General features: G+C 41.6%; 1 pseudogene; it reads left to right on the forward strand.

The window, feature by feature from the left end:
* The first annotated feature begins 3,778 nt into the window (after window positions 1–3,778).
* LOC106919078 (gap junction delta-2 protein pseudogene) lies at window positions 3,779–24,243 on the forward strand (annotated as a pseudogene).

Raw genomic sequence — 24,243 nt, forward strand, 5'->3', positions numbered from 1 at the left:
TTCTTACATTTTACCTTGAAGCCATCATCCTCAGTGTAGCATGGCAGTGGAAACATCATGATGTGCAAATATTTTTTCTGCTGCATTAATGTGGGAAGCTGCAGAAGACATGAGACTGAGCCAAATGTGTGAAATGTGTGTAGGGACAGCGAAGCTCCTCAGAGCTGGTGGGAAATTGAACGAAACTGATTTTATTTGAATGGGGAAATGCATATTAATAAATGTACAATATTGCCATGCTAATTTCCGTCTGTAGTCACGTAAAAATGAATGGGAAATGCTGGTATAAAACCCATTTCATAATTATGTATAGCTTTTCCAACGCTCCGTAACATAAAATCTAAAAAAAAACAGTTTGTTGTGACAAAATGTTAAAAAACAGAAAAGACTCCTACACACACACACCATAAATTAGCTTTTTCTTACTTACAAATGTGCGCACTAAATTCATGGATGAAGTCAGGGTCTAATAAGATGAGTGGTTGTCCCCCAAATGGAAGGACAGTGCTTTGATTCAAAGTCAAGTGCTCCAGTGAAGAGTACATGCACTCTTCACTTAACATGAAGAGTGCATGTACCGGTAAATAAAGTGAAACAACACGCGTGTGCTTGTGAATGAGAGACGTGCAGCAAAACGCTACAGGACCCAGTTGAAAAAAAGAAAGTGTTTTATCAAGTGTTCTGCAAAATAATCCTTCCTTCCTTCAAATTTTTAGCTCTTTGTCATGCTGCAGTCACAAAGGGCTTTTATTGGGTTTTATGTGACAGATTAATGCCAAGAAGTGCATGGCTGTGAAGTGGAATGAAATGATGTTTTATTTTCAAAATGTTTACAGTAAAATCTGCAAAGTTTGGTATATCCATGTTGAGCTGCTCCCCTACAGTGGGACGGCTTATAGCAAAACATATTCATGTGTTAGAATGGCCAAGTCAAAGTCCTGTCCTACAACTGATCAAGAGTCAGTAGTCTTGAAACTGATATTCATCCAATCTGACTGAGCTTAAGCTAAGGATTGCAAAGAATGCCAAAAATGTCACTTTAAGTGCAAAATTGATAGGAACACACCTGGTTGTGTCTCCAACAGTCCTATAAAATACTGACTCAAGGGACCTGAAAACAAATGTCACACTTTTTTTTTGTTTTAGTTTATTCCATTTATAATACATGTTGAAAACCATGCCTAATTTTTTTTTCTTCATTTGGCAAAATTATGAATGCTTTTGAGTGGAAAGGTTTTACTACATTTATGCCTGTGTCATAGCAGATATGTGTCCATGTCCATGAGTACCGTATCCGTGTTGCTGTCTGCTTTAGCTCACTCTTCTAGGTCACTGAAAAGACAATATACATCTGTGTCCCTTCATTCATGAGCCATCCAGTTATTTCCGGAGTGCCGACCGGCTGATGCCAGCGCTTCAGCTGCTCTGTTTGAGAGTCGGCCCATGCCAAGCAAGAGCCTTCATCCTCCAACGGCCCAGCTCTCCTCTGTGCTTTAGCACTCCTACGCCATATGTCCTTGGTAAAGGAAAGACCCCTTCCCCCCCTTCCGACACCCGTTCCCCCCTCCCTCCCGTCTCTAGTCCCACCATAGAAGATGCTGATCTGGCAAAATCTCTTTGCTGCCCCATCAAGTCCAGATCTTTATCTATTTCCCACATGTGCATTTTCTAAGGTCCCAAAGCAAAAGTGTTTGATTTCACCTTTTTTTCTTAAATAAATATATATAAGGGGGGTTTAAATTCTCAAAAGCATCCCAGGGGCAAACAGCTAAATCTGCTGCCATGACTTTACTCCGGTGCGCTGGTCTCATGTGCTGCCACTGCATCTTTTTTCACTTCTGCAAATCTTGACTCAGTCCTCCAGATGGGAAAACCTTACTATGACTCACATCTTGAGAGCAGCTCAAGGATTCTGTATAATTCAAACTATTGTCCATTCTCTGCTTATCTTGGTAAACTATCCATCTGCATGCATCTGTGGGCGGGCTGGAGGTAGACTGACACATTTCCTTCACCATGTTACCATAAATCTATTGAAGGCAGCTTTCAATGTCATGGCAAAGTACAATATAGCGCTCATTTCTCTGGAGAGGGACAGAGTGTGTGGGGGGGCTTTAATGGAGGCTGCACGAAAGAGACGATCAAGAGAGAAAGAACATAAGAGGTCACAAGGGTTGGGTCAGATGGCGAAATTAAGAGACAAATAGGGAATTTGACGTAGGAACGACAGTTTTTCCTTTAATGCTTTTGATCTGTGGCACCTGAAAGAGTTCAACGTGCAAAAAAAACAACAAAAGGATTGCGGGGCATGGAGGCACTGTTAGATCTCAAATCCGCCCTTTCTGTGCAACATCAGGCAGAGACAGGCACAGCGGCACAGCAGCAGGCATTCTTGCAAGCATAAGGGAAGCAGCGATCAGGGTAGCAATCCAAGCACATTTACCAGAGGAGGCGAGAAGAAGGAGGGAAGGGGAGGGAGCGAAGGAGGAGGAGAGGGGATGAGAGGGAGCAGATCTATGAGCGGAGAAGGTACAGAGGAGAGGGGGAGGGAGGAGGCAGGAGAGAGGGGGGTGTTGCATGCTCACAGAGTGTGACAGAGATAGAGCGAGAAAGCAAGGAAGCAGGCTCAGGGACAGAGAGGAGAGCACAGAGCTCCGAGAGAGGAGATGGAGCACTGAGGCAGAGGCAAGCAGGAAGGACTAAGATCTGCACGCAAATGTGAATAGAAGAGAGACAGGAGGGAATCAGTGGAGGTGGAAGAGGAGAAAAGGGAGGGGGGGAGTGATGCCAGATGATGGAACCTAGAAACAGGTTGGACAGCTTTCCATTCCTGCCCTCTGCAGCAGACATGACTCTGGGCTCTGGACTGTGCCGAAATTAGCCAAGGGGACGACGGTGGGCAGGACAGAGGGTCTTCGGAGAGCTGCCTCAGGTTCAGTCTTGCTGGATGCAGTAAGGCAGCTGATTTATTACTGAGGGGCTGGGTGGCAGCGTGTTTGCAAGTGTGTGCGCGTGTGTGTGTGTGCAGGATTTTATGGGTCTGTGTGGCGCTCCGAGCTGCGGGGAGCGACCATTCCTCCAGTCATAAAGTGACATTCAGCAGGCAGGAGCTTTGTGTTCTGGTGTGGGTCTGCAGTCCACCGTAGGAAGTAGGAGAGAGGGAGTCGGAGCTGTCATCGAACAGAAACTATGTGTGTGTGTGCGCTTACGGTGAGCTTAGTCAAAGTGGATCAGCTCTATGTGTTGTGTGCGAGTGTTTAGGTTAGAGCAGCAAGGGTGCAGCAAAGACAAAGATACACAATGCAAGGACGAGTGGCGAATGACACCAATGGCCGAGAGTGCAGCTGAAGTACAAGGAGTGCCCCAGGGGTAGAAGGGGACGAAGGAGAGAGAGGGAGAGAGAGAGAGAACAGCTAGAGGACAGAAAGAGGAAAGTGGATCAGTGCGAGGGTGATCATGGCTGTCGTACAGTGAGCTATAGCATATGCTGTAGCGCAGAGCGCTGCTGCAGGGGGGAAGACAAGCATCACTGCACTGTGGAGGAGGTACTGGAGAGGTGGTGGGGGGGGGGGATGCAGTGAGTTCAGCACCCAGAAAGGGGACGCACCATAGGACAGTCCCAGAAGAAGACACCAACGCCGAGACAAGAAGCCAGGTCAGCGAGTAGAGGTCAGAAAGGACCTGGTGCTCGGTTCAGCCGGTCATAGGCTGGTCCTGCGGGCCAGAGGAAAGCCGAGGGTCCTGTTTCCTGTGACGCCGCTGCCGCCGGTCCATCACCATGGGGGAATGGACCATCCTGGAGAGGCTGCTGGAGGCAGCTGTCCAGCAGCACTCCACCATGATCGGGAGGTAAGGCACTGACAGGCATAAAAATGTTCCTCTCTCATGTTTGTGTTGTTTTAGTGATATTAACTCGAGGTGTGTGCTTTCATGTACAGTACCGTACCTGTGTTGTTTGGAGACCCCCCCCAACCTAAACCCCCAGCTCCTCCTCCAGGCTTGTCCCAGAGCTCTTCCCTCATTTTCTATTTCCACCCTCTCCTCACAATTATCCACCTCTCGCATCACTAGTTAAGGGATAAACTAATTGCACATAATCAATACCAGGCTTTGATAAGCATTATGGTTGATGCAGAGAGGGTCCTTAGTTGATACTAGCTAATAGCCTGGGTATTGATAGATTGAGCTTGGCCAAAGACCAACAGGACAGAAGGAGGAGAGGGGAGTAGAAGTGAGAGAGCAAAGATGTGGAAGATGAAAGCAAGGTGAGGAAGGTAGAAATCAAAGGTGGGAGAGATCGACAGTTTTTGTGTTTAACTTTTAGAAAAAGTTTGTTAGCTTCTTATGGCCTGCACTAACCTTCCTCCTTATGATCATAAGCTGGGATAGCTTCTTATGTCCACAGCGAGAACAGTTTGCAGCGATGAGGTGAAGAAGAAAAAAGGTTCTTCTTAGATTGTGAGTCAGGACATGCTGTGGAGACGCTCTGTACAATCTGCGTGAAATATGTGCTCCACATCATCTCTGTGTGATTAATGGGATGCAAAAGTGGAATTTTCCGCTCGACTGAACGCCATCCAAACGTCCCACTTGGATGTTCATTTGGAAAAGTGAACGTTGCCCAGCCTGTGAAACCAGGATGCATCAGAGTGTCACTTGAGAATTTTCTCATTAGAAGACAAAGAAAATAGGAAACCTTTGAATCAGTTAATATGGCTGCGCTCTCTTCATTAACCCTGATCACAGGTAGTCTAGAGGGAGGGCATTCGCTAATCTTCTCCTTTCTAATGTGGCTCTTTCCTTACCCCTTGAAGAAGCAGGAACTGGCTAACACAGTGCCTTGCTATTTTTAAAAAAAAACATTTTGTCACAATATAACCACAAACTTTAATGTATTTCATTGTTTTTCATTTGATAGAACAATACACTGATGATGATACTGCAGTGCGTTATAAAGCATAAGCTACAAAATCTAAGAAATGTACCATGCAGATTTATTTTATCCCCTTAACCGTGATACCCATAAATACAATCTAGTGCTATCAGGTATCTAAAGATGCCACCTAAACTGTGTGTCTCAGTAACAACTCCACCAGATACTTTTGTCCCTCTAAAGCTTCCATAAAAGCAGGCAAGAGGTGCATTGTAACTTTGAAGGAACTGCAGAGATCGACAGTTCAGGTGGGCGGATGCAATATTACTGGTGCACTCAACAAATCTGGCCTAAAGATGGAAGATAAAGAGCAAGAAGAAAGCCATTGTATTTTACATCAAGTCATGCAGGGGACACAGCAACCATGAAGAAGAAAATGCCCTAATCATCTGAGACCAGACTTTTTTTTTTGCTACATGCAAAACACCGTGGATGGAAAAGTAACATTTCGAATTACTCTGAAAACACCATTCCCAGTGTGAAACATGGTGGCGGCGGCGTCATGCTGTGGGGATGATTGGTAGAGTTGAAAGAAGGTACAGTTGGTCAGAATGGTGGCTATAATTGCGTACCACATTTTTCATATGATTTTTAAAATATTTATTATATAACAACAACATCAGTAAAAGTCAATAAAAGCAGTATTAAGTCATGTTTATATATATTTTTTTACTCTACAGTTGTTTGGCACTTTGTGTAGGTCTGTCATATAACATCCAAATGAAATACATTGCAGTTTGTGGTTATAAGTGATCAAATGTGAAAAACTATAATATGTGAAAACTTTTGTAAGGCTCTATACGTACATTATAAATAATCTGCCAAATTTATGATACCGCGACTGCGTCAAAGCAGCACAGATGATGTAGGTCTCTGAGACAGGGGTGGAATATTTTGGGACATGTGTCCTGTCAGCTTTAGATGTGCCCCTGATCCAACACCAGATTCAAATAATTGAATTATCTCTGCATGTGTGTCCGGTGTGTGGGAGACGCCTACATGTGGGACACCAGCCAGTGAGGAATGAGTGATCTGGACTGAGGCATTCCCTGTGGTAGGGAGTTCCCTTCCAACCAAGAAATTTCAGCCAGTTCCTATTTGTTTACTGAAAGAGGAATGACCTATGGATGGTCTAATGTTTTGGTGGGATGAAAACCTGCAAACCAGCTTGATTTAGAGGTGAATTAAGCAATATCTTGGTTCATATAAATCACAAGTTTCCTTTCCACTCTTGGTTTCGTTGCCAATTCTCAGCAAGCTACTTCTAGACCTGAATCGCTACCCAGACATTTTTCTAACTCCTCTGAGCATCAGCCAAAGCAGAGTTGGCTGTTGAGCAGGAGCTACGACGAGCTAGCCCACCTTCGTGACATTTTCACCAAACTTGGAGAGCTGGTGAAGGAAGTCGGCCCTTTAGGAAAACAAAATGGTACTCATATTTTTCTCCTGAGCCAGAGGAGCAAACAAAGGCTAAAGCGACAGTGAATATTGGAATTACATTCAACAGGTGGCCAGACAAAGGAGACCAAAGGGATGTCCGTGTTGCTCTGTTTCTGCTGGATATGTGAGTAGGCAACTGTTTGCTAATATGTCAGCCATAACAACTTCATAAGCTAGATGCTAACTGTCGTGAACATGTTTTGGAGTCTTTCCGCCCCCTAGTGGTCAAAATAAAGAGAAAAAAAAGAGACTTAAAGCAGCTTTGAAATCCTGTCCTGAATAAATGAAGGCTGAAAATCAATCTCTGGATAATTCAAGCCACCTACAGTCTTACAGAGGCACAGAAGCAACTCTCAATTTGTCTGCTACTTCTCTCAAAAATCATAATGAACACTCTGAAGATGTAATGCTTTCCTGTAACCTTCAGGCATGTGAACATTATAAAAGGTTAACTCATTTAAAAAAAATAATAAAGTACCACAGTTAAGGAAGCAGTGCTTTTCTAATTGGTGCAGATCAATTCTCCATGCCTTTTTTTGTCTTTCAGTGTTGAGAACTATCATATAGAAAGCTTTCTATATGACATAAATTTAGCTATCTAAACGATCCCAGGAGCTAGAGAAAACAGCACTCCCCTCCCCTCCATAGGGAGTAGTTTTACAGCAACCACAGCTATGCGATACAGTGCTGATTACGCTGAGATGCTTTGTAAATAATCCCTCTGTATTTGGCCTCCCTCAGACTGTGTTTGTCCTACATGGCTCTTTCTAGTTGATCTCAGGGTATTAATTGTTACATTAGGAGCTTCCCAGTCTGTCTTCGATTCACTTTGACTAGGAAATAGGAGACAAGCTATATTGTCTTTTGTATTCACGTTGTACATCATTTTTGGTCATAGATCCCTGAATTTTTTTTTTTTATCATGTGTTTTTGATATCTAGCCTGTCTGCAGGAAACCCTAATTAAAAATAGTGAAGCGTACAGTAATTTCCATATTATAAGTATTTAACTAGATTATTGCAGCTTATCATGAATCGATGGTCTGGATCTGGGCTTTCTACCTATAGAGAGGCAATTATTTATTTATTTTTGCAGTTTTAACAAATCTACTGAAGATAACAATTTGATTCCAAATCCTAAGCATGTGTCTGCATGGTCAGAACATTACTGACACCTTCCACATTAAATTATGACACTGATGTCTATGGACGTACCAGCAAATTGGAGAATTGTTCACCACTGGCACGGTTTTGTGCTGTGGAGGTGCCTCTTAGATTGTTACTGAGCCACTCCACACCAAATTACATACAAATTTACGCACTGACCTCTATGGGTTGAAAGGTTCAAGTCTACTGCACCACTGACCACCCCAAGCGGTTTAGTTGGGGGTGGTCAGGTGTGCTCCATTGCACTTGTGAACATAAACAACTGTGATGTACTGTGGCACCGTTGTGCATTGTGAAGCCTAACACTTCACAGGGTGTGGCCAGAGCATGCGGCCACTGTCGGAAAGGCCGCATCACGACTTAGGAGCGTCCAGCCTGTGTGTGTCGTTTTTCCTTTTTTTGTTTTCAACAGTTCTGCATGTGTGTGCCTGCAGCACAAACACTGTGTGTTTCCCGAGTAGAAATAGAAGATGTTTCCCTTTGACTGAAAAGTCTTCCCCGCATCACCCTGCAAACACGGTTGCATGCCTGTCATCTTTTTTGGAGCGCCAATCAACAAATGTAGCTCCTCTGTTCGAATGACTAGACTGTCTGATGAAGCTACAATTAAGCTGATTCTTAATTGTAGGTTTTAAGCTAACCTATGCCCAGGCATAGGACAGGTAATTAGCCCAGGAATACAGAAATAGAATCGGACCATCTTCATGGCACGGCATAGGTTAGCTTAATTACGGTCTTGGAAGGAGAATGACAACTGAGAATTGCTTCTGTGCCTCTGACTAACCACAGGTGCTGTGCGTATGGGTGACTCATTCAGAGAGTGATGTTATGTATTGCGATCTGACTGGTCTGTGTACAGTGTGTGCATGGATAACCTAAGTCTGTAATCATGACTACGCAGATAAAGGAAGCATTGTCAAGGCTGCAATAACCCCGTTTGCAGATCAGAACCTTGTGCTTAAAGTTACAACGATGTGGGACTTTGAAGCATTAAATATGTTGAAAATAAGCCGCAGCCTGTCTCAGCTGCTCTGTCAGTTTGGGGAATTAATGACATTTTTGGTTGTAATGGGCAGAGGGAGCTTCCTAAGAGGACAGAGCCAGAGCTATTTGTGCACTCTATGTATTTAATTAAAATACATGCTTACAGAGATATTCCAGCCTATTTGATTAGGATTCATAATGGAAAGTACTTAGGTGGCATTAGTCAGCACCGTGCTGCCTGTGCTGTGCCTTGTGTGGATCTCTAAATGCATAACTGTCACAAAAATGAATAACAGATTTTATACTGAGGGCACAGCTGTCTTAAATTGATTTGGCAGCCTTGATAATGTTGGTGGTTGTTTTGTGTCTCATGGGTTTATACATAATTTATTGATGAATCTTCTCTGTTTCCACCTCTGTGAAAAATGTACAAATCCTGATTTGTTCATAAAAGGTCTTGAATTTTTTTTTTCTTTTCAAAAATAACCCTTAAGATTCAGGATTTCTTTTTGTCATATTACAATCACGGCTTTAAAGTTTTTGATTGAAATTTTATCTAACAGACCAACACATAATTCTGAAAGATAGGACACATAGTTAGATCTGAAAAGTGTGGTGTGTACTTCTGAGTTGATGGTTTCTAAAACCTCCTTCAGATGAAAATACAGCTGCAGCTTGGGGTTTTGGAAAGCTTTGCACAACTGGAGACAACTGGAGTTGATGGAACGCAATAACACCTTCCAAGTCTTGCTACAGCTTCTCGATGGTCTGGACTTTGACTAGGCCATCTAGACATGGATATGCTTTGATCTAATCCATTCCATTGTTGCTTTGGTTTTGTATTTAGGGCTCATGTCCTGCTAAACCCAGTGCCAAGTGTTTTGCAACCTCAAACTGGTTCTTTTCCTGGATTGCCCGCTCTAGCTCCAACCATTTTCTCATGACGTCGACCATCTCTTCTGTTATTCTTGGAGAGAAGCGTCTCTCACAGCATTGCTATACCAATTTTCCATTAAAGCATATTTTGCAGGGTGCACAACTAGTTAATTTCAATAGAAAAAAAAACAAAAAACAAATGTAGACCCACATTTTCATGCTGGTATTTGTGAAAAAATTTCAAAATCGTGTATTATTTTCCTTTCACTTCACAATCACACACTACTCAGTGTTGGTCTATCACAAAAAAGATATCCCATAAAATGCATTTAAGTTAGTGGTTGTAATGTGACAAAGTGTTAAAAGTCCAAGGAATAGTCTATTAATAGTTCTTGCACCATACAAGTGATTTTTTTTTATACACACATATTACAATTTGTACATAATGCAAATACAGTGCTTGTTCCTGCAGGGAAAACAAATGCTTATTAACTGCACTGATCTGCCAAAAGGATAACTAAATGTGGACGGCTGGAGTCTAGCATCTCCCACCATCTGCTTTTGTTCGATTTTTTTTTTTTCATCCCCCTGTGTGATGTCAGCTATACAGAACAGTAACACAATACTGACAATAAAAAACCTAAGCCATTAGCTCTAACACACAGCGTACTTGAGAAAAAAAAAGTATTTACATAATACATAATGCACAGGTTAACCAAGGGTTACCCAGCGGATGCTCCTTAATGTAATAGGATTTGATGTCTTGCAGGTAGGGGGAAAAAAAGGGAAGGGAGGAAGGAAAGAAAGGAAGAGTGTCGATGCATCTTCAACAAGACTGCAATGCTGTAGTCACGCCAGCGCCAAAGACTAATAGAGGAGTAAGAAAGCACACGAGGCAGCAATAAATGGAAGCATAGAAGGATCTAAGGAAAGATCAAATGATAAAGCCTGCCAATGGATAAAAAGGAGAAGTTGTGGAGATAGAACAACAAAAAGAAAAAAAAACTGCATTTAGGGAGAGTAGGACGCAGAGGAAGCAGAAAAAGTTTTCTCTCCGCAGAGGCTCGGTCCAGAGAATCTGTGTCAGAGCTGCTTCCTTTTGGAGCCGGTGCTGAAATAAAGAGAAAAAGAGGCAGATTATGTGTAACATGAATTTAGGAGTTTAGCTAAAAAACAAACTTTTTGGTATGCTAATTTCTTACTCAGCATATATAAGAGGCATTTTTGTGTAAAATAAAGTTGGTGTAAATGTCCAAATCAGTCCCCCCCACTTCATATCCTATACAAGCATAACAAACTCAATCTATTATTTATAATCTATCACTTCTCACTTCAGCATTAGAAGTCATAAATTCTTAATAAATGTTGTGCGCTGCCTGTTTCGAGTTGCAACACGTGTCAAGTCATTCATTAAAAATGGATGCAGAACTGACCGGCCTTTTTATGCGGAGAACAAAGTGGCAAACGAAACGCCTCGCTGCCGCGAAAGCTCGGAAAAAAAGGGAAAGGAGAGCCGCGCAATGCTGGATGACACTTGGAAATCCTTGTTTGCTGAATTTAAGAGCAGAAAACACACAGTGTCTGCCGCTTTTCACTCTTGTGGGTTTTAAAGGACACATTCTCTTCACTTTTCCCCTAAATGGGTCAGGATATCCACAAGACGGAAGTACCCTGCATTAAGGAGGGCACTCTAGTTCTCCTAAAATAATCCAAGACACAAGAATGCTCTGCTGGAATTGAGGGCATCATCCTATCAGAAACACGAAGACGGGACACATTTCATGTAACTTTCAAAAGCCTTACCCTGAGAAAGACCCATTCTGCCGCAGATGCAAAGGGGAATAATGTCACCAATATTCAAGCGACGGGTTAGAAATCGTAATCCATCATCCACTGCTGCTGTGATTTGAAATGAAGTGTTTCTGCATGCGTCCAGAGTCGCCATTGCTTTATTTGTGCAGCAATAGCTGATGTTGAATATCATTGATTATTCTATTCGACGGGGCGATTTTTGCAGATAAGCAGAGTTCGGCTTTAGTTCAGCACCGGCTGTTATTCGCTTTAGCAACCAATCAGCAATGTGTGTTATTTGTGCAGATTTTATAAGGCGCTACGTATGTGAACTCTATGAATCACATGCATGATTCATATTTCCATAACTTCGCACATGTAAGGAGGCATTTACAACTCCCAAGCATCCATGTCAGTACATTACTGCTTGTTCTATTGGACTGTAAGCTGATTGAACTGAGTCTTTAGAGATTACCTGGCAAAGACTAACAATAGGAGTCTAACCAAATCAATGAAACTGCCTGTAAAACAAACCAACCTTTCAAACTGCGAGAACTAAAGAATCTGTAACTGTACGTAACCCTCCATCCATCGGGGAAAAAGCAGGAGATTAGTTTTTTCCCTGCACTAATGTTGAGCTCCATATACGTAAAAACAGATATTTACTTTCTTGCAGATTTCAAAAATCATAAATTACCAAAAAAAACAGCGGTGATTAGCCAATTTCAGGTTAAATTTCACGACCCATGCACAGTCCAGTACAGTAAAATAACACTTCATTACCGCTGCTTCCCACTTAACAGACTCACCAATGATGTTGCAGAATCCAGTTTTCTGGAGAGCAACAGCTATTTTATCAGTACATACAGTTTTTATTAAACTCACGTTTTCTCCTGCTGACGATGTTTTCATAGGGCTAAGTGCTAGGCTAGTGGTAGAATTTATTCTCTCTGTTTTGGTATGACTTGTTGATATTTTGGCCTGTCAGATATTTCAGTAAAGTTTGAGGAGGTCACCTGTAGACAAATGAAAGATTTTATGCTTCCCTTTAAACGTTGATAAAATTTAATGACTAATGTTTCAGCCAAGGGCAACACAGGAGAGGCTGCATGGCACAGACAAACAGGAAGTGAATGTCACTGTCAAGGATATCGCGCAGCTTGTTGGGCTGAATCAGCAAAATAATATGCATATTCTGTTATAAAGTTCTGCAAACTGTAGCATTTTTAAATACAGCATTATAGCTGGGTTCAAATTGAAAATGTATGTAAAATTATTCCCATTGATAAAGTAAGATTCATTTGAGGGGCATACACGCTCAAAATAAAAAAAAATAATTCAATAAGGATCTTAGTGGGTATTTGCATTTCCTGTCAATGGCTCGTGGGTGTTCCTCTCGGTCATGCACAGTAGATCAAATATGTAAAAAAATATGTGGCCGTACACCACAGTCGGTTTTGACGTTGTAGATCTAATTCGAAGCTTTCAAGTATGAGCTGAGTTTGTAAATAACATGGAGGAAAAAGCAAGGGAGAAATATTTAAATGAGCTTTCGATTGTTGCTTTCCTTTCTGCTGTCTGCTAATGCTATCATGTGCACAAAATCAGAACGAGGTTGAACCCGTTTCTACAGAGCTGTTTGTTATGTCTGATTTATATTGTGCAGCAGGGCGATGACTGTAAAATAAAGATTAGGGTCTTCCACCTGCTGCGACTTGGAGTAAATCATCATAAATGGTCAAAGTAACAGTAAAAGCATTGAAAAAGTCGATTGTAACAATGGCTGTAATCCCAATCAACATTTTTATATTGCTTAATGAGAGGGGCAGACATTTTGACATTCCATTTTGTGTTAAATTATTTGAATGACATTTTTCATCACAACATTACGTAGTATAACCAAAGGTAGACAAAACAGCAGGGACTGACAGATCCTACATCAACAGCAACTTGTTTTTTAGGGTCACACAGGCAAAATCTCTGCGTTGAAAAATTCACAGCTGAACTTGTTTCAAGCTACGAAAACTGTAGCGAGTGAGTTGCCTGACAGCTTGAACTCCCCGTGATTTACTTTGGTGAAGTTTTTTTTTATTTTCCCTGCAAAGCTTTAATTTTGAACAAAATTATTCATGGACATTTCAGTGTTAATGTCAGATCAGATTTTCTTCCACATCCTCGGAGACCCGTCCACATCTTCGCTTTCTCCTGCACAAGATGCCCAAGTGGGGCTGAGCCAAGCCGGTCGAGTCAGGGTCCAATATGACGGAAGAGGAAAACATGTCCGTGTCATCTGCTTCAGCTTTGTTCAGAGCACAACAAATAACAGATAAAGTATTTTTGTTTCATTCAAACTAACATGTTTAAGGAAAAAATATATATATTATTGGAATATTTTCTACATAAATGGCTGCAGAAAGGTGACATTTAATTTAGCAAATGATTTTAATGGTGGATTGAATGTTTCCTTAAAACAAAGGGGGAGGGGTAAAGTAAAGCAATCAAAGACTAATCTCCAAAAATAAATGTTTTGCTCTGAGTTAAAATCGTATTCCTGACATGTTTGTCTCAGAAATTCTGACGAGCAAATAAATGATTTATGGAATATTTTTTAAAAGCACTCATTTGGATCCAATCAGCATAAAGTGCTGGTTTGGACTCAAATGGAAATGCTGATGTGATTCATTTGAAGCTTTATTTCAGATGTTCTGTACGCACAGGCATTGGCGTTCTTCGCTTGAATAGAAATGAAAGGGTAGTTTCAGGTGACATAAAGACAAATGAGATGTGGAAAAGCCGGACCTGGTGTGCGGCGCAGTCATGCATGGTTAGGCTGTGGAAATGACAGAAAAGCTGTGTTTAATCACAATCCTTTAGCTATTTCTGTTTTTTTCTTTTTACCTCATACCTGTTGGGCGCCTCAATCTTTATTTTTCCTCCTTTTTCGTTCTTTATTCCTGTTAAACAGCTGGAGTTCAATTCCCTCAGAGATGCTGAATGAAGTAGTGAAATACTTCTCTGTGACTATTAATTCTTGTTATACAAACAAAACCTAGAGATTTTAATTCTAAAATCATAAGGAAACAACAGAATCTCTTACAAATCTGTTAATTGAAGCGCCTCAGCTGAGGGAACACAAATTTAGCCCGTATTAAAAGTAATTGTTGGGCCCACTTTCAGCGGCACCCCTGGCTGCCGGCTTCACTGCCTGATACGTGGGCAAAGCCTGAAACTATTAACAGTTTAAGAGGGGAGTGCGGATGAGGAAATGAGGGATGGGAGAAAAGAAATGTCTGCACTCTGATAATTAAGCTGCCTAATTTTGAGGCCTGGTAAGGTCTTTATTCATTACACGGTGCCATCAGTAATCAGTGGAGCTTATTATTGAGAGCTTATGGGCGGGAGGGATATTTTTACCAACTCTAATCGCGAACACCCTTCCAGAAACTTTTGTAATAATTTACACCTTAAGTTTTGTTGCTAAAGGTGCAGTAAGTTTTCTGCTATGTAAATTATTCTCAATATGAATGCTCTCTTGAGTTAAGGTTTGGTTTTGAGCATTAGTGACCTAACAGCATCAAGAAAACCAAGAAACACAGAAAAAAGGTTAGGGAAAAAGTTATTGTGGAGCAAAATGATATATTTTTTAAAAAGATCCTTGTAATTCTGTGGTGACGAACCAAGGCTCGTTGAACTTGATCTATTTTTTAGATTAAGAAAATTTAAGTTGATGTCTTTGAGAATTTACTAAAAGTTAGAGACATTCTTGCTTTTTGTTTTTATAGCTGTAAACAAATACTTCACATCTCCACGAAAGCACAAACCCCACTGCAAAATATGGTGGTGGCAGTATCATACTGTGGGGACGCTTCCTGACACATGGAAGGTGGTTAGAAGAGATGGGAAGATCAGTGGAGTTAAAATCTTCATATTTCTGGTAACTTTTAATAATTGAATCACCTAATTTTGGGGCGGGGTGAATGCTTCAGGACCGATTCTCTGGCTCTGCATGCACAGAATGTTTTACATGTTTTAAAGCAAGCAACTATTTTATGCGAGAGGGAAAAGCAGTGTGTTTGCTGATGCATCTGCTCTTGTGCCATAGGGGGGCTCTGTTCTCCCTGAAGGCCTTCGGCAGCAGCTGTTGTATGAATGAAGTTTTTTTTGTGTGTGTGTGTGTGTGTGTGTGTGTGTGTGTGTGTGTGTGTGTGTGTGTGTGTGCGTGAAAGCCTCTGGGAAAGACAGGGCTTGCATGTCCAGCCAACACACCAGCTAAAGAGCAGCAAGCATAAAGTGAAACACAAATCACGCAGGTCAGTCAGCAGACTCGTTCGAAGGGTTTCTCGAAGCGAAGCGCGACGCCCGAATCTCCGCTTCCTCCACTTGTCGTCCCTCCAGACCTTTACTTCTGCTTGCCCACAAGCCGCTGTCGGTCTTTGAAGTTTTAGGAAAATGCCAACTGTCGTCTCTGCGGCGCAAATAGATAAAAATGAGAAGCTCTGAATGTGAAGCCACGTGGGGCGGGGGGAGAATGGGAGACACATCAGTTTTCTTCAAATCCTGAAACGTCTATTGGACAGCGATGGGGGATTTCAGAGGCCTCTGAAATTATAATCATTAGTCTCAACTAAGAGGCAGTCCTCTGGGAGGAAGGCAGCTAAATGAGGTGATGAGAGGGAGACTGATGTGGGTGATCTTTTTTTTTTTAACCCATCACTTAAAGAACCTTTTGCTGAGGGATCCATTTGTTGAAACGCCTGAATCTTTTTCATGTTGTCTTAAGCAATTTTGCTCAGCAAGTGAGTTTATTTTTAGAGCATTCCCTTGGGGCGTAAGAACACTTAAGATTCTGAACCCCCCTTTTTTTTCATTAATTAAATGAAAAAAAAGGGGGGTTATTGAATATTCTGCAGGTTCAGGCCTCTGGGCTTTACTGTCCTGATCTGCTCCAGCTAACAGTATTGGCTTGTTATTCTGCGGGACTTAAAACACTGATGTTTGCAGATAACCTCAGTGCACTGCGTTCTGCTAATGCAGCAATCCGCCTCATGCTGATTATCCTGTTACCCAGCGCTGGTGCGCACACACACACACACACACACTTTGTGTGTTTTCAAACTCTTGAAAACACACAAAGCATTCAATACATGCAATGTCTTGGGATTTTTTCTTTTCTTTTTTTTTTTAATGACAAAAATTGCTTCAGCACAGACTGAATGACCGTAGCTGCAGTATTGAACATCCACAGGTTAAATCTGCAAAGTAACCACTGAGGTGAACAAAGCTGCAGTGAGAAAACCGCAGCCAGAAACGGCTGCCGGCACTGCGACGTCAAACAAAAGGTTTACCCGCATTTGTCCTCAATAATATTGCAAAAGATCCAATCAATTAGACACATCAGTTTTCTCACTTCAAAATATTCTATTATTGTTTTAAGAAACAGATGTAAGTTAATTAGATCAGAGTTATAAAGTGAAAGAAGAAGTGCATAAATACAAATATTTTACACAGGACAAAATATGAAAAGTGTGGTGCCATTTGTATTCAGCCTTTCTTACCTTAACACCCCTCAATAAAATCTAATATGATTAACTGTTTTGGAAAAATTACTTCCTTAGTATATAAAGGATACATGTACATGAAACAGAATAATTATGGAAGAGTACCAAGAACATAAAACAATGTTGAAAAAAAAAGCAGTATAGCAACATGTTGAAGAAGGCGTTCTGCTCAGATGAGATCCAGACTGAACTTACAGTAAGATAAGGTGGTGGCAGTATGATGCTTTGGAGAAGAGAAGCTTGCCACAGTTTATGGGCGGGTAGATGGAAAGCAATGATCCAAAACAAGCAGTCAGACCTTTAAAACCATTAAAAATAAATTAAAAAAATTATGGGTTACTTTCTGTTGGTCTTAGATTCAAAATCCCAGTAACACACACTGACGTGTGTGGTTGCAACTGATCAAATTGTCAAAAAAAAAAAAGAACAAAAAGTACAACACAGAAGAGTATTTCTGCAAAGCACTGCAAGTAGCTTATTTAATAAAAAAAATAAAAAAATCTACTTGGTATTTCCGCTTTCAATACGCATAAAAGAAGGATATACAAGAAAAGCATAAAAAGAGTTACCCCCGTGAATCAAAGTTAGAGAAATATCAACCTAAAATCTTTTTTATTATTAGTCACTTCAGGTAAAATGGGGAATTTATGATCAATCATACATTTTAAACCCAAAAGAGACTTTTATTCAGCACGAGCACATGTTCAAACCTGACATGGAGGTAAAGAGCTTAACAAACCTCTTCACAATTTCAGCAACAGATTACAGAGCTGCTGCTCCCTCACGTAGGATGTGGTAACTGCTATTCTTAACATAAATAAGTAAAACACATAAAGAAAGAAAAAAATCTTTTTTGACCGTTTTGATACAGTATGAGTCATACTCTTGAAATATCTCTGAATACTGCAGATGTTTTTGTTTTATTTTCAGGAACTGAAAGGCGTTCAAGCCTCCATGAGTTCAGATCGTCACACGCTTGTAGTTTACGGTTAAACCTCCGATTCCTATCTGATTCTATTTCATTTAATTTTATAATCTAAGAAGATAAATCACCCGATGATCACACGGTGTGAAAAAAACAATTCTATAAAAACATATGTCATCATGTCAGGGACTTGAATTGTCTTGCACAATCTGTGTAAAGGTTGTAGATCGTGTAACAGATTGCAGCAGCTTTAATTAAAATGAACAGCATGCCGGTTAGTTTACTTTAAAGTACTAACAAAAGGATCGCAGTATATGTGAGGTGAGAGTGTTTATAAAAGGAACGAAGCCACAAATGAATGCGCACAGAAATGACTCTTGAGAGTTCAGACCACCACTAATTAAACCTCGGATATAAGCCTCAGTAAGCTGGATGAGAGGAGTGTTTAATGAGCAGGCCACTGGTTTGCACCGAACATCTTTCATATTTCCAGTTGACTGCTAAGTGGTTATATGCTAAATTACGTTGCAGGGATCGTATACGTTGTTGATTATTGGTGAAACAAGCCATCTGTTGCGAAACAGCTTCTGTAATAGATCAGACAGAAACAGAAGCAACACAACAAAATCGTTTCCGCGTCAGAAAGCCGCCTCGTCTTTGAGTTCTTCACCATGTTAACATTGGAGGTAGGGGACTGAATTAGTTTGTATGTGTGTATTCTTTATTGACAAGGGGAAACACAATGTAACTTTTGTCGATTAAAACAGAATGTGAACAAATATTACAGTTAAATATATGCAACCAAAAACGTTCATGTCTGCTTGCATCAAATACCGAGTGGAGGTTTTTGATACGAGGGAAATGGCTCTCCACCCAGAGTGTTATCGTATGTATGAGCGTTACACTGTTCAGCACCATAAAGAAAACGCTGCCCGACTGAGTGTTCCTGCATGTGTTTGCATTTCCACTAAATGGAAAATAGTTGCCCCCATGTTGGGGCACATTGCAAGCACAGTTTTCAAACACAGTTTCCATTTCCGAAAACAAAACTAAAGGGGAACTGTTCAAAATTATTCAGAGCTTTACGCAAGAAACGGCCAAAGGTGCATCAGTTTCCACTCAAACGCTTCGCTGCCGAACCCCCTGATCCTACCGAGGCTGAGCGAACAGAGCCACGACGCTTCATGTAAATTACATGCAAGATCTTAAATTCAAAACATGCAGGGAAGCTGCGCTCAGTCGGGTTATCAAGCACACTCAGAGTCAGCGTAGCATAGGCACTCACAGCTGCTTTGAGCACAGGCTGCTGGATGTGTTCACCATTTTTGCACACATGGCTGAGTCTTTCTCTTTGTTTCTGCATCCCCAAGTCTGTCTTTAAAAAAAAAAAAAAAGTATCACACACAAGCTGATAAACACAGGTGGGGCAGAAACAGCCGTAATGCAACACTGCTCTATTTTAAGTCTGCTTTATGTCAACACATGCCCCTCTCTGCTCTTATCTTCACCTGTCTCTCACTTCGCTTTAACAAGATGTCACCCCAGTCACGCTCTTCAGAGACGTTTATTATTTCCCTCCCCTAGGAAACCTGGATTCAGACACTTTCCCTTCGCTTTTATCAATCTTTGCAGTGCTTTTTCCCCTAACTTTGTTCTTTCCTCCTTCCAGAATTTTCCCCCTAGTGCAGGTAGAAAGTGTGGCAATCCACTTGTTCGTAAAAGAGACATCAATACCGCTTCACTTTAGCCCTCCTTAGAAGCACGGATCCTTAGTGAATGCCATCTTCCAGGGGTTTTCTAACCTATTTTCTCTGTCCCCTAACTTGCACAGCGAGTGTCCCTGTTGTGCGCAGGAGCAAGTGTTTTAAAAGTGATTACCTCCTCCATGCAGGAGGGCTACAGGCACATCCTCTGCATTGTGGCGTGAGTATCGGGGAGCCCCCGTGATGCGCAGGCTTTCCTTGCTCATTAAAAAGAGCTGAGTGTGCAGCCCTAAAGCCCCAGTCCTCCTCCGCAGTGCCCAAGCTGGATCGACACCAGAATGTAACAGTGCAGCACATCAGTCTCTCAGAGGCCTTAAAAAGCAGCTGCACCACTCTGTAGCTCTGCTGCTCCCCGGACACGGCTTTCTATAACTGCAGCAGCGCTCTAATAATGCTCAATGGGAGGTCCTGACAGGTTTTAGAACAGCCACCCTTGACAGCTCAGCATTTATGCGTCGGGGAGAAAAAGCTGACAATAGTTTGACGACGTGAGTCTTGAAGGAGAGTCTTTGTTTTAACAAGTGCAAAGAATTTAAAAGCGATGCGTTGCCAAAAGCGCTTAAACTGTGATGCTTAGACGTAGATTAAACCTTTCCTGGTGGCCATGAGGGTCAAAGTGCAGCAGCATGTAGAAAACCCTTCAGTGTAACAGAGAAGTTAATTGCGATCATTGTTGCAGTTGCGGTAAAAAGAGAAGACACCATCAATAAGTTTAGCGGTTTATTTGTGCATGATGAAGGATTTTGCTTCCTCCTTGTTTAATAAATAACAAGGTGGTGGAATCTAAGATTTGTGGGGTTTTTACACTTAAAAAACATTAACATAAAAAGTGAACATCTGAAGGTCCGTTCGTTTAAATGTTAAAACCCAGAAGGTTTTACCATGAATTTACCATTTACGTGTCGTCTCCAGGGGATTCGTTCACATTAATTCAGGTCAATTCAACTCGGTTTAACAGAAAACCGCTTATAGCGCCAACACTCAAGTCACGTGTCAGCCCACTTTAAAGAGGAGAACTACATTTGATTCAGTTTGGCTCAAGCCAAGCTCTTCCTGCAGCACAAATCATGTCAAACCAGAAACAATTTCATTTACATAAAATCCATGTAATTCAACTAACTTGGATTTAGTTACTAAATTTTAATTTCAGATAATTTAGAACTGCAGTCAGTGCAATCAGCTCCTCTGAGTGTAGTTAATCAATTCAACACTGTACGGTTCAGTTCCTTTCAATAGAATATATTGCTACTCAACTCAGCTAAGATCAGTTGAATTCAGTTTGGTGAGTTTTCTTATTGCACCAGGACACAACCAGTTACTGTCAATGAAGCTCAATTAAATTCACTTCAGCCCAATTAGATTCAATTTAATGGAGGCAGAATCAGTGCATGCCTCGTCACTTTAAAGAAAATAAAATCAATCTGATTAATTTTGTTTTTAATTAGGTGTTTTAAGCACAAATACATAAAATAAATTGTTCAGCTAATTTCTGCAGAACCCAGTCTTTTAAGTTTGTTTAAACTAAATTAATCTCAACTATGCTTATTTCAAGAATACTCATTGTAATGTCCAAGTGAACAGAATTGAGTAAAGTTTAGTTTATTTCAGTTCATTGCAAATTAACTAACAGCAGTTAATTTAAACCCAACTCAGTTCAGTTCAGCTTATCTGAATTTAGGTCAACAGCAACAACTTTTGTTCTATTTATTACAGTTCAGTTTATTTTCACTTTGATTGAATGTTGAATGAAATTCAATTAATAGTGTTAGGTCACTTTAAGCTATTTAAAAAAAATCAATTCAGTTCAGTTTAGTTCTGTTTAACTTCACATCCTATTTGTTTCACATCGAGTCATGCATTTATTTGTTTCTGTGTTTTCTGGAAAGTTTCTGCTTGATTGATGTGTTGAATATAATATAAGGGAGTTTTAATATTTTTGCTTCTTTTTTGTCCCATTTCGAAGGTTAAAGCTACTTGCTACAGGAAAAAGCCATTTTAACTGTTATATGTAAAGATTACATACATTAAGAGAAAGTGTCAACCTCTTCTGTTTTACTCTCTCTTGATCAGTGGTCTAACATGAACACAGTTTTACTGCATAGTTTGTTTCAGCATCTGAATAGTCGCAGGATTGAACACAAACACAAGTAGTCTAAAACTTACTTTCTTGCTGAGTTTTCAAGTGATTAGTGACCTATAAAATTATGTTTATAGCTTCAGCTTAGAAAAAGTAAAAGTCACGAGCAAAAATTAAAATCATTTAGAATATAGTGAACAAGAATTTCAGCATCTAAACTGAACAGTCTCACTCACACAGACAGGTTTCCCAGCAGATTGGCACATCTGCTCCTCATTAACTGATGTCGTCTTTCTCCGCTCCCCTGCCTGCCTGTTCCTTCTTCTTTTGTGTCTCTGCAGGATCCTGCTGACAGTGGTGGTGATCTTCCGTATCCTCATAGTCGGGATAGTGGGCGAGAAGGTGTATGAAGACGAGCAAATCATGTTCATCTGCAACACCATGCAGCCCGGCTGCAACCAGGCTTGCTACGACAAGGCGTTCCCCATCTCGCACATCCGCTACTGGGTCTTTCAGATCATCCTGGTGTGCACGCCGAGCCTGTGCTTCATCACGTACTCCGTCCACCAGTCCGCCAAAGCGCGTGACCGCAGCTACTCCCTGCTCCACTCGCACATGGACCACCACGGACACGGTCACCACGGTCGCCACCACGACCACCACGTTCGCAAACTGCACTCCCGCAACATCAACGGCATCCTGGTGCACCCCGAAAGCAAGGACGACCACGACATGGACGTCAAGGAGATCCCCAACGGACCCCGAGGGGCCCTTCCCACGCACAAAAGCTCCAAGGTACGGCGGCAGGAAGGCATCTCCCGCTTCTACGTCATCCAGGTGGTGTTCCGCAACGCCTTGGAGATCGGCTTCTTGGCCGGCCAGTACTTCCTGTACGGCTTTAACGTCCCGGGGATGTTCGAGTGTGACCGCTACCCCTGTGTGAAGGAGGTGGAGTGCTACGTGTCTCGTCCGACGGAAAAAACTGTCTTCCTGGTCTTTATGTTCGCTGTGAGCGGCATATGTGTGCTGCTCAACCTGGCCGAGCTCAACCACCTTGGATGGAGGAAGATAAAGACGGCCATCCGGGGTGTGCAGGCCCGAAGGAAGTCCATCTGCGAAGTACGCAAGAAGGACGTCTCACACCTGTCCCAGGCCCCGAACCTGGGCAGGACCCAGTCCAGTGAGTCAGCGTATGTCTGACAGAGGCTTCTCCGCCTGGGAGCTCGAGGACCTTTGAAACTTTGGACTAGAGCTTTTCCCCGGCCTGCTCAGTAGGACACAAGATTGGCCACTGAACCCTGACTGGTCAAGCGCACAGACTCTGTGCAGTCACAACACGACATGTCACCCAAAAGAGTTTTTGACACTTGAAGACAAAAAGAACCACCCGTGAAAACTTGTATGTCCAGTTTTCTGACCTCTGACCTCTCCCTGGGTGACACTAGGTGCTTTCAGAGAAACTAACACTGAAACTGAGCATTTACAAATAACACTAAGATACTGTAAAGATAGTCTGAGGTTGAAAAATCTACAGTTCTTTCTTAGTTGCCTTTGCTGTAGGTCAGAAAAAAAAGATGATGTAATTTTTTCCATATGTGCATATGCAAGAGCTTACGCGAGTGCGTGCATGCATGCATACGCAGGAGTGTGTGTGTGTGTGTGTGTGTGTGTGTGTGTGTATGGGAAGCTGAATGCTAAATTATTCTGAATTACTGAAAGTAAGATAGTTATTTCTCATTGTTGGAGAATAGTCACTTGATGGATAAATAAGCACCTTTTTTCTTAAACGACCATAATCTACGAGCACTAGAATGACCCGTGTGAACTGGAACACAGTATTTGTGTTGTATTGTTGTCGTCGCTGCAGGATTTTTGTTTTGGGGGGGGAAAAAAGAAAAAAAAAACGCCACACTTCGTCATGTGCTTTGATGGATCAGATGCCACAAAGAACACGGACTGACAATGAGTTTTATTTCCAACACTGTGTCGGTGCTCTTCGTTGCTCCCGGTGCCTCTGAGATACGCCGTTTACGCTCAGAACCGAAAACCACGCCAGTATCCTTACGTCAGCTTGTAAAATGCTCTCGCTGCCGAGGGCTTGTGATGGAGTAATTACACGCAGGCCTTTTTTGAGTTAAGAGGAGGGAAAATAGAAAATAACGTAGTCACGAATATTTTAATGCGTAACCTCAGACCTTTTTCACAAGCACATTTGGTGCCATATTTCAAAGCTACTGTACATAGAGGAAATGTAGTAATTACACTTAGCCTTTTCCCCGTCACATATGGATAGGCTACATGTGGACGGGGTGCAGGGGCTTTGGGTGCTTCTGAAAATTAACCATAGATTGCAGCTTTAACAATATTTAGCATTAATGTGCTCTTTGTTATGCCTTCAACCCCCACCTCTAATGGAGACAATGTTCCACAAAGTCTTTTATTTCTTTCTTTCTTTCTTCCTTCCTTCCTTCTTCGGACTTTGAAAAAGGCATGTTACAGAAGCATTAATAGAATGGAATAGAATATGACATGTAACTTAAAAAGAGACTGTTTTATTTATTTGCATCCTGCTCCTGTGAAATGTAATATTCAGCATGCATGAAGATGAAAAATATAAAGAGACACGACGAGGGAATACCGAAAGCAGAAAATCGGAAAGGCGCCTCAACTGCAGCAATAATAGACTATAACATGTGAAAAGAAATATGTGAATAAATGATTATGCAGCGA

The sequence above is a fragment of the Poecilia mexicana genome, unplaced genomic scaffold (assembly GCF_051168715.1).
Source record: "Poecilia mexicana isolate PSO_F unplaced genomic scaffold, ASM5116871v1 scaffold_14, whole genome shotgun sequence".
Taxonomy (NCBI): Eukaryota; Metazoa; Chordata; class Actinopteri; order Cyprinodontiformes; family Poeciliidae; genus Poecilia; species Poecilia mexicana.